This window comes from Canis lupus, chromosome 6, assembly GCF_003254725.2.
Source record: "Canis lupus dingo isolate Sandy chromosome 6, ASM325472v2, whole genome shotgun sequence".
NCBI lineage: Eukaryota > Metazoa > Chordata > Mammalia > Carnivora > Canidae > Canis > Canis lupus.
The window spans coordinates 75,011,911-75,022,500 of record NC_064248.1 but is presented as its reverse complement, the minus strand read 5'-3'; positions in this window follow the sequence as shown (position 1 = coordinate 75,022,500).

Genomic DNA, 10,590 nt, shown 5'->3' with positions numbered 1-10,590 from the left:
GTGGGCCTCATCCAATCAGTCAAAGAGTGAATAAAACCAAAAAACTGATTTTTCCCTCCATGAGAAAAATATATAGCCAATTCCTTCCTGATTTTATCTGCAATATTGGCTCTTCCTGCCTGTTAGACTTTCAACTGGAAAGTCTCTTTGGGTCTCACCATTGGGCACACCAGTGGAACGTCCTACAGCTTTTGGAGTTACTGACCTTTATAATTGTGTGAACCAATTCTTTATAGTAAGTCTCCTCTCTCTCAGCATATGAGTGTATATTTTATATTTTATAAAGTATACATCTTACTAGTTCTTTTTTTTAGATTTTATTTATTTATTCATGAGAGAGAGAGAGAGAGAGAGAGAGAGGCAGAGACACAGGCAGAGGGAGAAGCAGGCTCCATGTAGGGACCCCGATGTGGAACTCGATCCCGGGTCTCCAGAATCATGCCCTGGGCTGAAGGTGGAGCTAAACTGCTGGGCCACCTGGGCAGCTCTTACTAGTTCTTTGGAGAACTTGATTAATATAAATGCTATTTTGGTAAAACTGTTACTTGTCTCAGAAAAGTGACTCCAGTGATCAGTAGGATTTTGGGTCTTAAGAGGCATTTGAAGAGTTTGAATAAAGTTGTTTCATGAAATTTGAAGATAGAAGAAAGTAATATTTTTAATGTATTAATTTACAGGATGTGTGACTTAAAATAAGTATGTAAATAGTTAAATATGTACATATTTGACTCTTAAAATTTATATTCTTGTTAATATAAGTGTATCCAATCAGGCTTTTATCCTCATTGCCATTGTGTTTATATTATCATTTGGATATCAAAAGATCATCTAATATTCTGGGTTGTCTTAGGTTCAGGCATATGTGGCAGTTAATTTCACTGAGACTCAGTTTTCTTATAGCTAATAGGGGATTAAATAGTACCTACCCCTTTGGGCTATTGTGGGAATGAAATGAGGTGATTAACGTAAAGCGTTTAGCATAGGGCCTAGCAGATAGTTATTATTCATTAATTGTAAATGTATTTTTTTCTTTAAAAGCATATTGTAAGGGCAGAGTTGAAGAAAGAATGGGTAGGGTTAAACTCTCTCTCTCTTTTTTTTTTTTTTTTTGTAAGGGTTGGAAAATTGTTAGCATTCCGATAATTGAAGCTAGGTTCTATTATTTTGATGTCATTTGTCCAGATAATTTCACCATGCCACACAAGGACACATTCTTCATCACATATTATTTTTAGTAAATTGTACCATTCTTCCCCATGGCTAGAAGAAACAACTGGGGTAGTGAGCTTACTACTCTTTGAAGAAGAGACTATTAATTCTTAGTGTAAGCCTGAGAGAAGGAGAGAGGGCTTAAATTTTATCAAGTTGGGGGCAACACATTAAATATTGTATAGTTTTTATTTGATTTCAGAACAAAAAGCTCTCTCTATTAGCAGGATAAAGCCTTACTCCTCTTACCGGCCCTACTAGTCAAACACAGAAACCTCATTTCTGCATCTAATTTTTGACCACAAAATTATAGTTGCATTTTTTTATTATTAACAATTATATTCAATTATATAATGTCTAATTGTATTAACTACATTCATTACATAATTATACTAACAATTATATTTATAAACAACCTATTCTGGACCCAACTTTACTTCTTAAAAATTTCATCAAGGTGATTTTTAAAGCCATGGAGGTACACCTGGGTGGCTCAGTGGGTTAAGCGTCTGACTAGGTGATTTCAGAGTTGTGGGATTGAGCCCCATGTGGGGCTCTGCGCTGAGCACAGAGTTTGCTTGAGATTCTCTCTCTCTCTCTCCCTCTACTCCTCCTGCTTGTGTGTGCCCTCTCTCTTTCTCTCTCTCCAATCAATCAATCAATCAGCCAATCAATCAATCTTTAAAAAAATAAAGTCATGGAAAACCTTTGTAGTTCCATTTTCTAGAGGAACAATCTATCTTAGCTATTTACTCATTTACTCACTGGTTTTCAGTGTCAACAACGTGGACGATGTTGCATGTGTCACAAAAAAGGCATCCTTATGGTCCCTTGCTTAAAGAACATGAAGATCATTTGAAATCTCCCAGCTGAAGGAGACTGCCTTGTCCACACAGTCATCCTCTATCACATCACTCAATATCTTCCCTCATAATGTACCTGAAAATATGTAAGTTCCCTGAATGCAGATAGTCTTTTCTCCAAGCACAAGCGTTTGACACTAGAAGGTACTCAGCAGATACCTGTTTATTAACAGACTATCTTACTAGTGGCTATGTGTGAGGTGGGTATTTTATGGCCACATTTTACGGTTGAGGAAGTAGGCACAAATGTTCAAGTAATTGGCTTAGTCATATGTGGTTGGTGAAATGCTAGAGCTAGGATTTTATTCCCATTATGCGAAGGTGCAATAATAGTGCTGTAGGGCACAAGGGATTAGGAATGGTGGCCTCTTCTTTTTGGTCACATCGTGGGTAATGAATAGGAAATAATGCTTTTGATGGAAGCTGCTTCACATTCCAGAAGTTCCGAAACATCAAGTTGAAAAGTTTGAACTTGGGGCAGAAAGAGAAAAGGGAGATTTTTAAAGAAGATGCTGCTTGTATTGCTTTGTCTTTGCACATAAGATCTCGTTGGCTCCTTCTCTGCCCTTGCTCATCTCCTGTAGTGAGTACTGACGCTGATAATTCACATTCCTGCTTATCCAGGACTGGGTCTCGACCTATTTTCTTGTTCCTATGTTGAATGGCACGGAGAACAAGCAAAAAATAACTTTGGGGTTTGCTCTAGGAAGTACATGTTTCTGGAAGATCAGACTATGAACTAGTTAAAATAATTTACTTACCGAGACAAACAGATCCATCATCTAGACTGGCTTCAGAACCAATCCACAATTACGTCATAAAGTCTGCTCATTCCCATCTAGCTCTGTGTCCTCCTAGACCCACCTTAAAGCACTGAGCCTGCATCTCAATATCAGCTACCATCCCATGCCTTCACCTTCTGAGCCATGACTAAGCCTTGGACAAGTGGTGTCACCCCTTACTGCAGTAGGTCTAGTAAGGTTAGCTCCGATCTTCAGATTTTTCTGACTGACTTTTAGGGAGTTGACAGTTGTCAGTTCATGTCCACTTTTTATTATACTCAGCTGAAGCATTATTTCCCTTGGTAGATCTGAGGTGTCCTCTTTAATTCCATGCCCGGGCCCAGTTAATGCTCCCCTCCTGTGCACCTGTAGCTGCCTGACATATGTCCTCTATCCCATCAGAGCGTGATCTTGCTTCTAGACTGGGATCTCCCAAGGGTAGTGGCCGTGAACTTTCATCACTACATGTTCTTAGCACTCCTTGAACACAGAGTGGGCGCTCAGTGATGTTGAAGTGTTGACTGTTGCACTGAATGAGTGAGTAAATGTACAACCAAGTGCGGGTAGAGAGACTTACCATAAGGAGACCAGCTAGAAGGTGGTGGCCATCATTTATCAATGGGGTAAAGGGCACTGGTGAGTAGACAGGAGTTGCTTCTCCCAAAAGGAATCAAGTTGGGAGAGTCCAGGCACCATTGGGAAAATTTTAGGAACCAACTGAAAAGATAGCCTTATATTTCTATTATGATGTTCAAACCTTGCTGCATATTAAATTAGGCCAGGATGTTTTAAAAAAAATCCAGTACCTTCTTCTGGGTGCTAACTTCACCCTATCACTCTTCTTTAATTTGGTGTGCTGTGGGGAAAGGCATTAGAATATTTTAAATGTACTCCTGAAAGCCCCAAGGAGCAAAGTTGAGGACCCTTGGCCTCAGTGCTCGGGGTTGCTCTTTCTCTGTCTGACATCCTTCTAAGCCCCGGGGTTCTTCGGGAGGTGCAGTGAACAGGAGGACATATGAGAGCCTCCTGCCAGGGAAGCTTCATGGAATTCTGTGTGAAAGGTATGGGATGGTCATGGGTTAGGTAGTTGAAAAAATATGTTCAATATGATTTTTTTTTAATTTGGAAAAAAAGAAGAAAATTCCATTGTTTGTGTCATTCAAAATATGAAAAGTAAATGCCGTTAAGAAAACAGAATACTGTAATTTTCAATAGAGGCATGCTCCTTTGGGAACTTTTTAAAACTGTTTTTTGTTTGTTTTTGTTTTTGTGTGTGTGTGTGTGTGGGGGGGAGACTTGAAACGTGAACGTTCATCCAAAGGCAACCTGTGTTTAAAGATTGTAAAGCAGTGGGTTTGCCTCTAGAGTCACAAAAGGGTGTACGTGCTTCTTCTCTGCGCCCCCCTCGCAGCCTCGACCTACCTCTGTCTGCACTTCTTGCTAGGCTTGGTGTGGAGCTTCTGTTTCACTTCCTCTTCTCCTCATTCAGGGTAAGCATTAGAGAGGAAACAGGGCCCTAACTCTCTTGGTTCCCAAGGGTAGTGCCTAGTGACTCCGAATAGGGGTTGATTGATTAGAAAGCACGAGGGCAAATGAGGAATGAAACATCTGTCTTTGGCTAGATTTAAGTACAGAGCGCTGCAGAGGAGGTCATGGATGGGAGTGCATGCTGGCTCAGGGCCAGACGGCCACTCCAAGATACTGTCCCATGACCTCGTAACTGTCCCTTAAACCTAGGCAGCTGCTTAGCATATGTCGGTGCTTCAGAGAAAAATCCTGCCACTATTCACAGCTCAAAGGACAAGTCCTAGAACCGGGGGCTACTAGTGCCATTGTGTATCAAGATCGGATCCGGTGTTCCTTCTCCTCTACAAATTAGAGCACATAGGGTAGTTGTGAGGACTAAGTTACTCTGCGAGAAAATATGTAAGATAGTTAGTTATTCTGTATGTTGGCAAATTGAACACCAATAAAAAATAAATTTAGGGGGTGGGGGTGGGGGTGAATGGGTGACAGGCACTGAGGGGGGCACTTGATGGGATGAGCACTGGGTGTTATTCTGTATGTTGGCAAATTGAACGCCAATAAAAAATAAATTTATTATAAAAAATAAATAAAAAATAAATTTATTAAAAAAAAAGAAAATACGCAAGCTAGTAATTAGAGAAGTTTCACTAACTGCCCTCGATAGAGAGCAAGTTTGCCACGATGTTGACATTTGGGAGAGATCTTTTTTTTTTAATTTTTAAAATTTTTTTCAGTGATTTTTCTTATTTTTTTTTTCACTAGAGATAAAATATCTGTGTGTAGCATTTAACTGTGTCCTTGATATTTGCTCTAGACCACAGTCTCTGTATGATTTCATAGAAAACAACCTCTTCATTTTCACAGGAATCAAGGAAAAAGTGCTTTAGGACAGAGGTGATTTGCTATAATTCAGTCGATGAGTGCTTTCATTGGACATCAGTGTGTAAAACGCATACACACCTGCCATCCACTGGCCCCCACCCCCAAAAGCCAGAATAACTTGGGAATTGTGATTTAACATTTCTAAACAATTGCATTGGTTTCCATATATATATATATATATATATATATATATATATATATATATATATTTTAAGTTTAGTAGTGCATTTTATTGAACTCAACATGGTGAAAAATATTGTTTAAACATATAATCAACATAAATTATTGAGGTATTTTACATTCTTTTTTCATGCTAACTTCTTCAAAATTCGGTGTGCATTTTATTTTATTGTATTTTTTTAATTGAAGTTTGATTTGCCAACATATAGTATAACACCCAGTGCTCATCCCGTCAAGTGCCCCCTCAGTGCCCGTCACCCAGTCACCCCCACCCCCCGCCCACCTCCCCTTCCACCACCCCTAGTTCGTTTCCCAGAGTTAGGAGTTTCTCGTGTTCTGTCTCCCTCTCTGATATTTCCCACTCATTTTCAGGCAGAGATATTTTAGAAAGTCACTGGACTGGATGGATTTTTAGGTCCCATCCTGAAATTCTATATTTTAATTGTCATTTCATAGATCCAGAAGGTAAGGTACAGAAAGATAAAAGAATTGCCATAGAACTTCTCTTTTGCTCATCTTTTGGGATTTGGCTAAAGCGTCATCTCTTCAAAGAGGATGTCCCAGACACCACTTCCCTTAACCTGTGGTCTCTGAGTAGTACTGCGTCATTCTTACCACAAGTTGTAATTTAGTATTTATTTATGTGATTATTTATTCAATGTCTTCTTCCCATTAGACATTGAATAATAATAGACATAACCCCCATTAGATTATAAGCTACATGAGGGTAGAAACAAAGTCTTTTCCCCCTAAACTATATAGCCACCCAGAGACTAGCCTGTCGTTCTTGGCTCGCAGAAGTTTCTCAAATATTTGTTACTAAATAGATGCCAAATTAATTAATTATGTTAATCATTCATTTTAGCTAATTATTTATTAGTTAATGTGTTTACTTCTGCCAACTTACAGAAAGGATTTCAATTGTACAAAGGGCAACGTATTATCCGTTCATTTGTTTATTCATTTACCCATTTATTCATGTATTACAATTTTATTTTTATTGAAAATATGAATTAATATAAAGTTTTTACATCTGACGGGTTGTTTTCTTTTCCACTACCACTTTTGTAATTATTCTTGGCACCTGCAATGCCAATGAAAGTGAGTGGTTCAACACTCTGGCCTCTGACATCCATGGTTTCCTTAATTCTGTATTTTAATCTATCCCACGTTAGCTACTGCTGTTGGCCCTATTCGGGACCAGTGTTTTTCAGAATGCAGATTTTGACACATGGGTGGGGCTGAAAATTAATTTAGTAGCTAGAATTTAAAAATGGGAATGGACTAGCATTTAAAATGGAGCTCATTTAAGGATCAGCATTGTTTTGTGAAAATCTGTGTATGTGTAGTGAGTGTCTGTGTAGGACCCTTTCCTTCAGAGGGTTGTCAACAGAGTTGGTGAAGTACTACCCTAGGCGTCGTCTTCGTCAATACCTGCAGCACCTCCAGAGCCTCGGTTTTAAGCAGCCTAGCCTTTTCTCGCTACCATGTTCCTTTTAACGCCACTAGGCCCACCCGAGCATGTCATCACCCCATGCAGGCCCCCAATCCACCGACCCCAGGGCCCCTCACTGGTCGGCGTTCCCCTTCTCCCTCTCATCGCTCAGGTTAGACTCCATGGCCTCTCACGTTCATCGTAAGTGGCCTGAACTCTGTTTCCTTTTCCTCCCAACTCACTTACCTGGCAAAACCCACTCCCTGCCCACTCCACAACGGACCCATCAGCCTGGAAATGTGGCTGCAGTACTGGGGACACATTTTTGTGACGTGGTCTCACTTTGTGTTTATGATCAAAAATCTCAAGCGAGGCCTCAGGGCTATCTAATCCCCCTCCTACGGCTCCCTATAAATATGCTTTCCAACTAGGAGATGCTTTCACACTTCCTCTCTCCATGGGCCTCCAATATCAGCCATACCCTGTCTAATCCCTGTAGGGAATTTACGAATTTCCTGACAAAGCAAGACAATCACCATAACGCAACTAAGTCATCTCTCCACTACCAAATTTCTGCCAACCTTTCATTTCTACCCATGTGCTCTGCAAGGACGGACTACTCCCACTGTTACCTAAGCCAACCCGCCCCCACTCACCACTTGAGATAGTGCTTGTCAGTGTCCCACGCTTGCCCTTCATCACTCTGCCTCTTAGTCACAAACAGAACACTCTAGCTGGGGAAAGTATTGGTATTTTGGTTTTGGCTTTTGTTGTTCTTCATGCTTCGTGACTTGCTGGCCTCAATAGCAAGAAGGTTAAGTTGAGGAAGCATGCGGTGGGCTGGATGGGGCATCACAATATATTGCCTTGAGCAACTAAGAATAACCAATGCCATTTTGTGTCTACTGAGCCTCCATAAAGAGAAAAGTAGATACCAAGGGAGGGAGGGCGAATAAGAATACACTTATAGGGGTTCCCAGCTGGCTCAGTTAGTAGAGCATACGACTCTTGATCTTGGAGTTGTGAGTTCAGGCTCCATATTCAGTGTAGAGATTACTTAAAATCAAATCTAAAAGAAAAAAGAAGGGAATACACTTCTGATTCTTAAATGTTCTGAGAACTGGCCCTGCATCTGTATTATGATTATATGCTTTCTTAGTAAAATTGTCTAGCATTTGTGGGAAAGAGTAGCAAGATTCTTCTCCTTGCTCCTAGATCCCCCATCGTCTCTTTAAAATATGCTCTGCACTTCCACTCCTTCCCACAGTTATTATCCTGATGTGAAGGCAGGGAGAGTTTAAAGGTCTTTCTCACTGGGACCTTGAAGTACTCATTTGCAGAGTTTATGGGAAAGAAGATCCTCTGTTTTCAGTCTCTTCTGATGCATGTATTTCCATTCCCTGACCTTTCTAAAAATGACCTTTCAGAAACAGTGGTTGTTGAGAAATGGGAAATAATATGGACCACTCAAACTTTATGTCACATTCGGTTTCAAAATTAACTTCATGGTCATCCCTTAAAAGACTCTTCTTGTGACAGGTTCATCCACCTCAGGAAGTTCGAGACTGCCACAATTCTTTGCAAAGCACTGCTTCTTAGAAAGATCTGCATTCTATCTCGGCTCCTCCTGTATGTGCTAATGATATTTTAGGTGCATAATTTAAAAATCTTTTGAAGTGTTTTCTTATCTGTGATTGCCTTTTGTTCTGGAAGTGACTTCATGAATCAGATAATGGGGTACCTGAGACTTAGGTTATGAATTGAAGTTACTGGGCTGCATTTGGTCAACTTTGCAGGTAGAGCAGGACCTGATGGTGGAACCCAAATTTTAGAAGTTCTAGCTCTAAGTATTCTTTATTACATGGTTGCACTGCCTCACTGTGCAGGGGTCCATCGATGTTCATCTTCTGCCTTTTTAAGGATACGGATGGGCCCCAAAGCAGCCTTATGTCAGAAGTGTATGTGGTTGGGCAGTAATATTGACTGGGTTAAGTGAGGAGGGGGAGGACCCAGAGTGTTTCCTAGTGCGAAGCTACAGTGTATGAAGACTGGGAAACGAAGAAGAGCTTACAGGTGATCAAGGAGCTAAAATAGGCTCACTAGGGCTGACGTGAAGAATCGGAAGTTGAAAGCAGCACGCTTGAGCCCAAACAGTGAAGGGGACAGGGAGTCTTTAAGGCACGTTAGGATGTGTGTCTGATGTGTCTTTAGAAAGCTATTGTTTGCTGGATGATCTAATCCAATTCTCTAACTTTGAGAAAAGTAAGAATTCAAGAGGTTAGGTAACTTACTAAAGGCCACAAGTTAAATTCAGAGCAGAGCTGGGGCTAGAATTTAGATCAGATTTCTGACCAAGTATTCATTTCCTTATGCTACTTGGTCTAATTTAGTGGTTCTCAATATTGCCTGTGGCTGCCAGGGTGTTAGAATAATTTGGGAATTTAAAAAACCATAGAGGGCTGAACTCACCCCCCAGAGATTTGATTAAGTTGGTTTGGGATGGGCCTGAGGATGCAAATATTTTAAAGGCCCTCTGAGAGATTTTTAAAGTGTGACTCAGCAGGGAGCCCTTTAACTAAATTATTGGTCTTTCTTTCCAATAAAGTTAATAGAGCTAATGCACATATTCTCCTGTATTTTTAAAATCGAAGAAGAATGGCTGCGACGAGTCTTACATCTTGCAGTTTTCTTGAGTTTGCTTTGCCTTAGTGCACTCCTGCACATAGAAGAGCTTTGATCCCTAGGAGTTTAGGGGGTTAGAAGCCGTTCTCAATCCTAAGTAATGGTGATAATGTACAATTTGAAGTAGTTTTCCAGGTAATTCTCCTACCTCTTTCTCCCCTGTGTCATCTCAAGTTGGTAATCCCTGTTTTAATGCACATAAAGAAGGAGAGTTTGTTTCTCAAATGGTGGGTGACTTAATATTTCTCTAAATCTTCTCGTCAGTCATACTTCTATTATGTGAATGAGGTCCTAGGGACATATGTCTACAGAAACCATTTACCCTCACATAAAATCACCCGATCATGACTATACACTGAATTTCTCACCTTGGTCAGTCATGTTGCATATGCACCCATCACAGAAGCCAAGGTGGTGGAATACAGGTGCCGTGCCTCCACTCTCACGGCTCTGTACCAAACTAGAACGCAACCTTGCTATCTTATTCAACATAACCCCACAGGTAGGATGGATGAGTTCTATCTGTCACTTTGGGAACAAACAAAAATGATGCCCAGAAAACAAGGACAGAGTTGTTATTTATCTATAAATATAAATGTGAAGTTCTGCAAATACAAGAGCTGCTGATCTCAGGCATATGCTTGCTGTATTATTTGAAAGTGTTTATGCACCTTCCATTCTATTATGCCCCTAGTCTTCCTCCTTCCTTGCTTTTCTTCTTTCCTTCTCTCTCCCTCCCTCCTTCCCCAACTTTCATCTTTTTTCTTTCCTTTTTTTGACTTTAAAAAGTCATAATTATATTACTTGTGTTTGTGTATACCACCCTTTTGGTCATGTTTCCTATCTGGGTTCCAGAACTTTTAATTTTGAGCACACAGTCTTCCCTTCCTTCTTGTATGTAATTATCCTGGGATCATTCCAGTGGATTACTCAAAACTCTTGCTAGATACACAAAAACTTAAAATAATATACTTTACTTTCACTCCTGATTTCAGATTTTCTTGATTATATTTTTAACTTGCATGTCTTA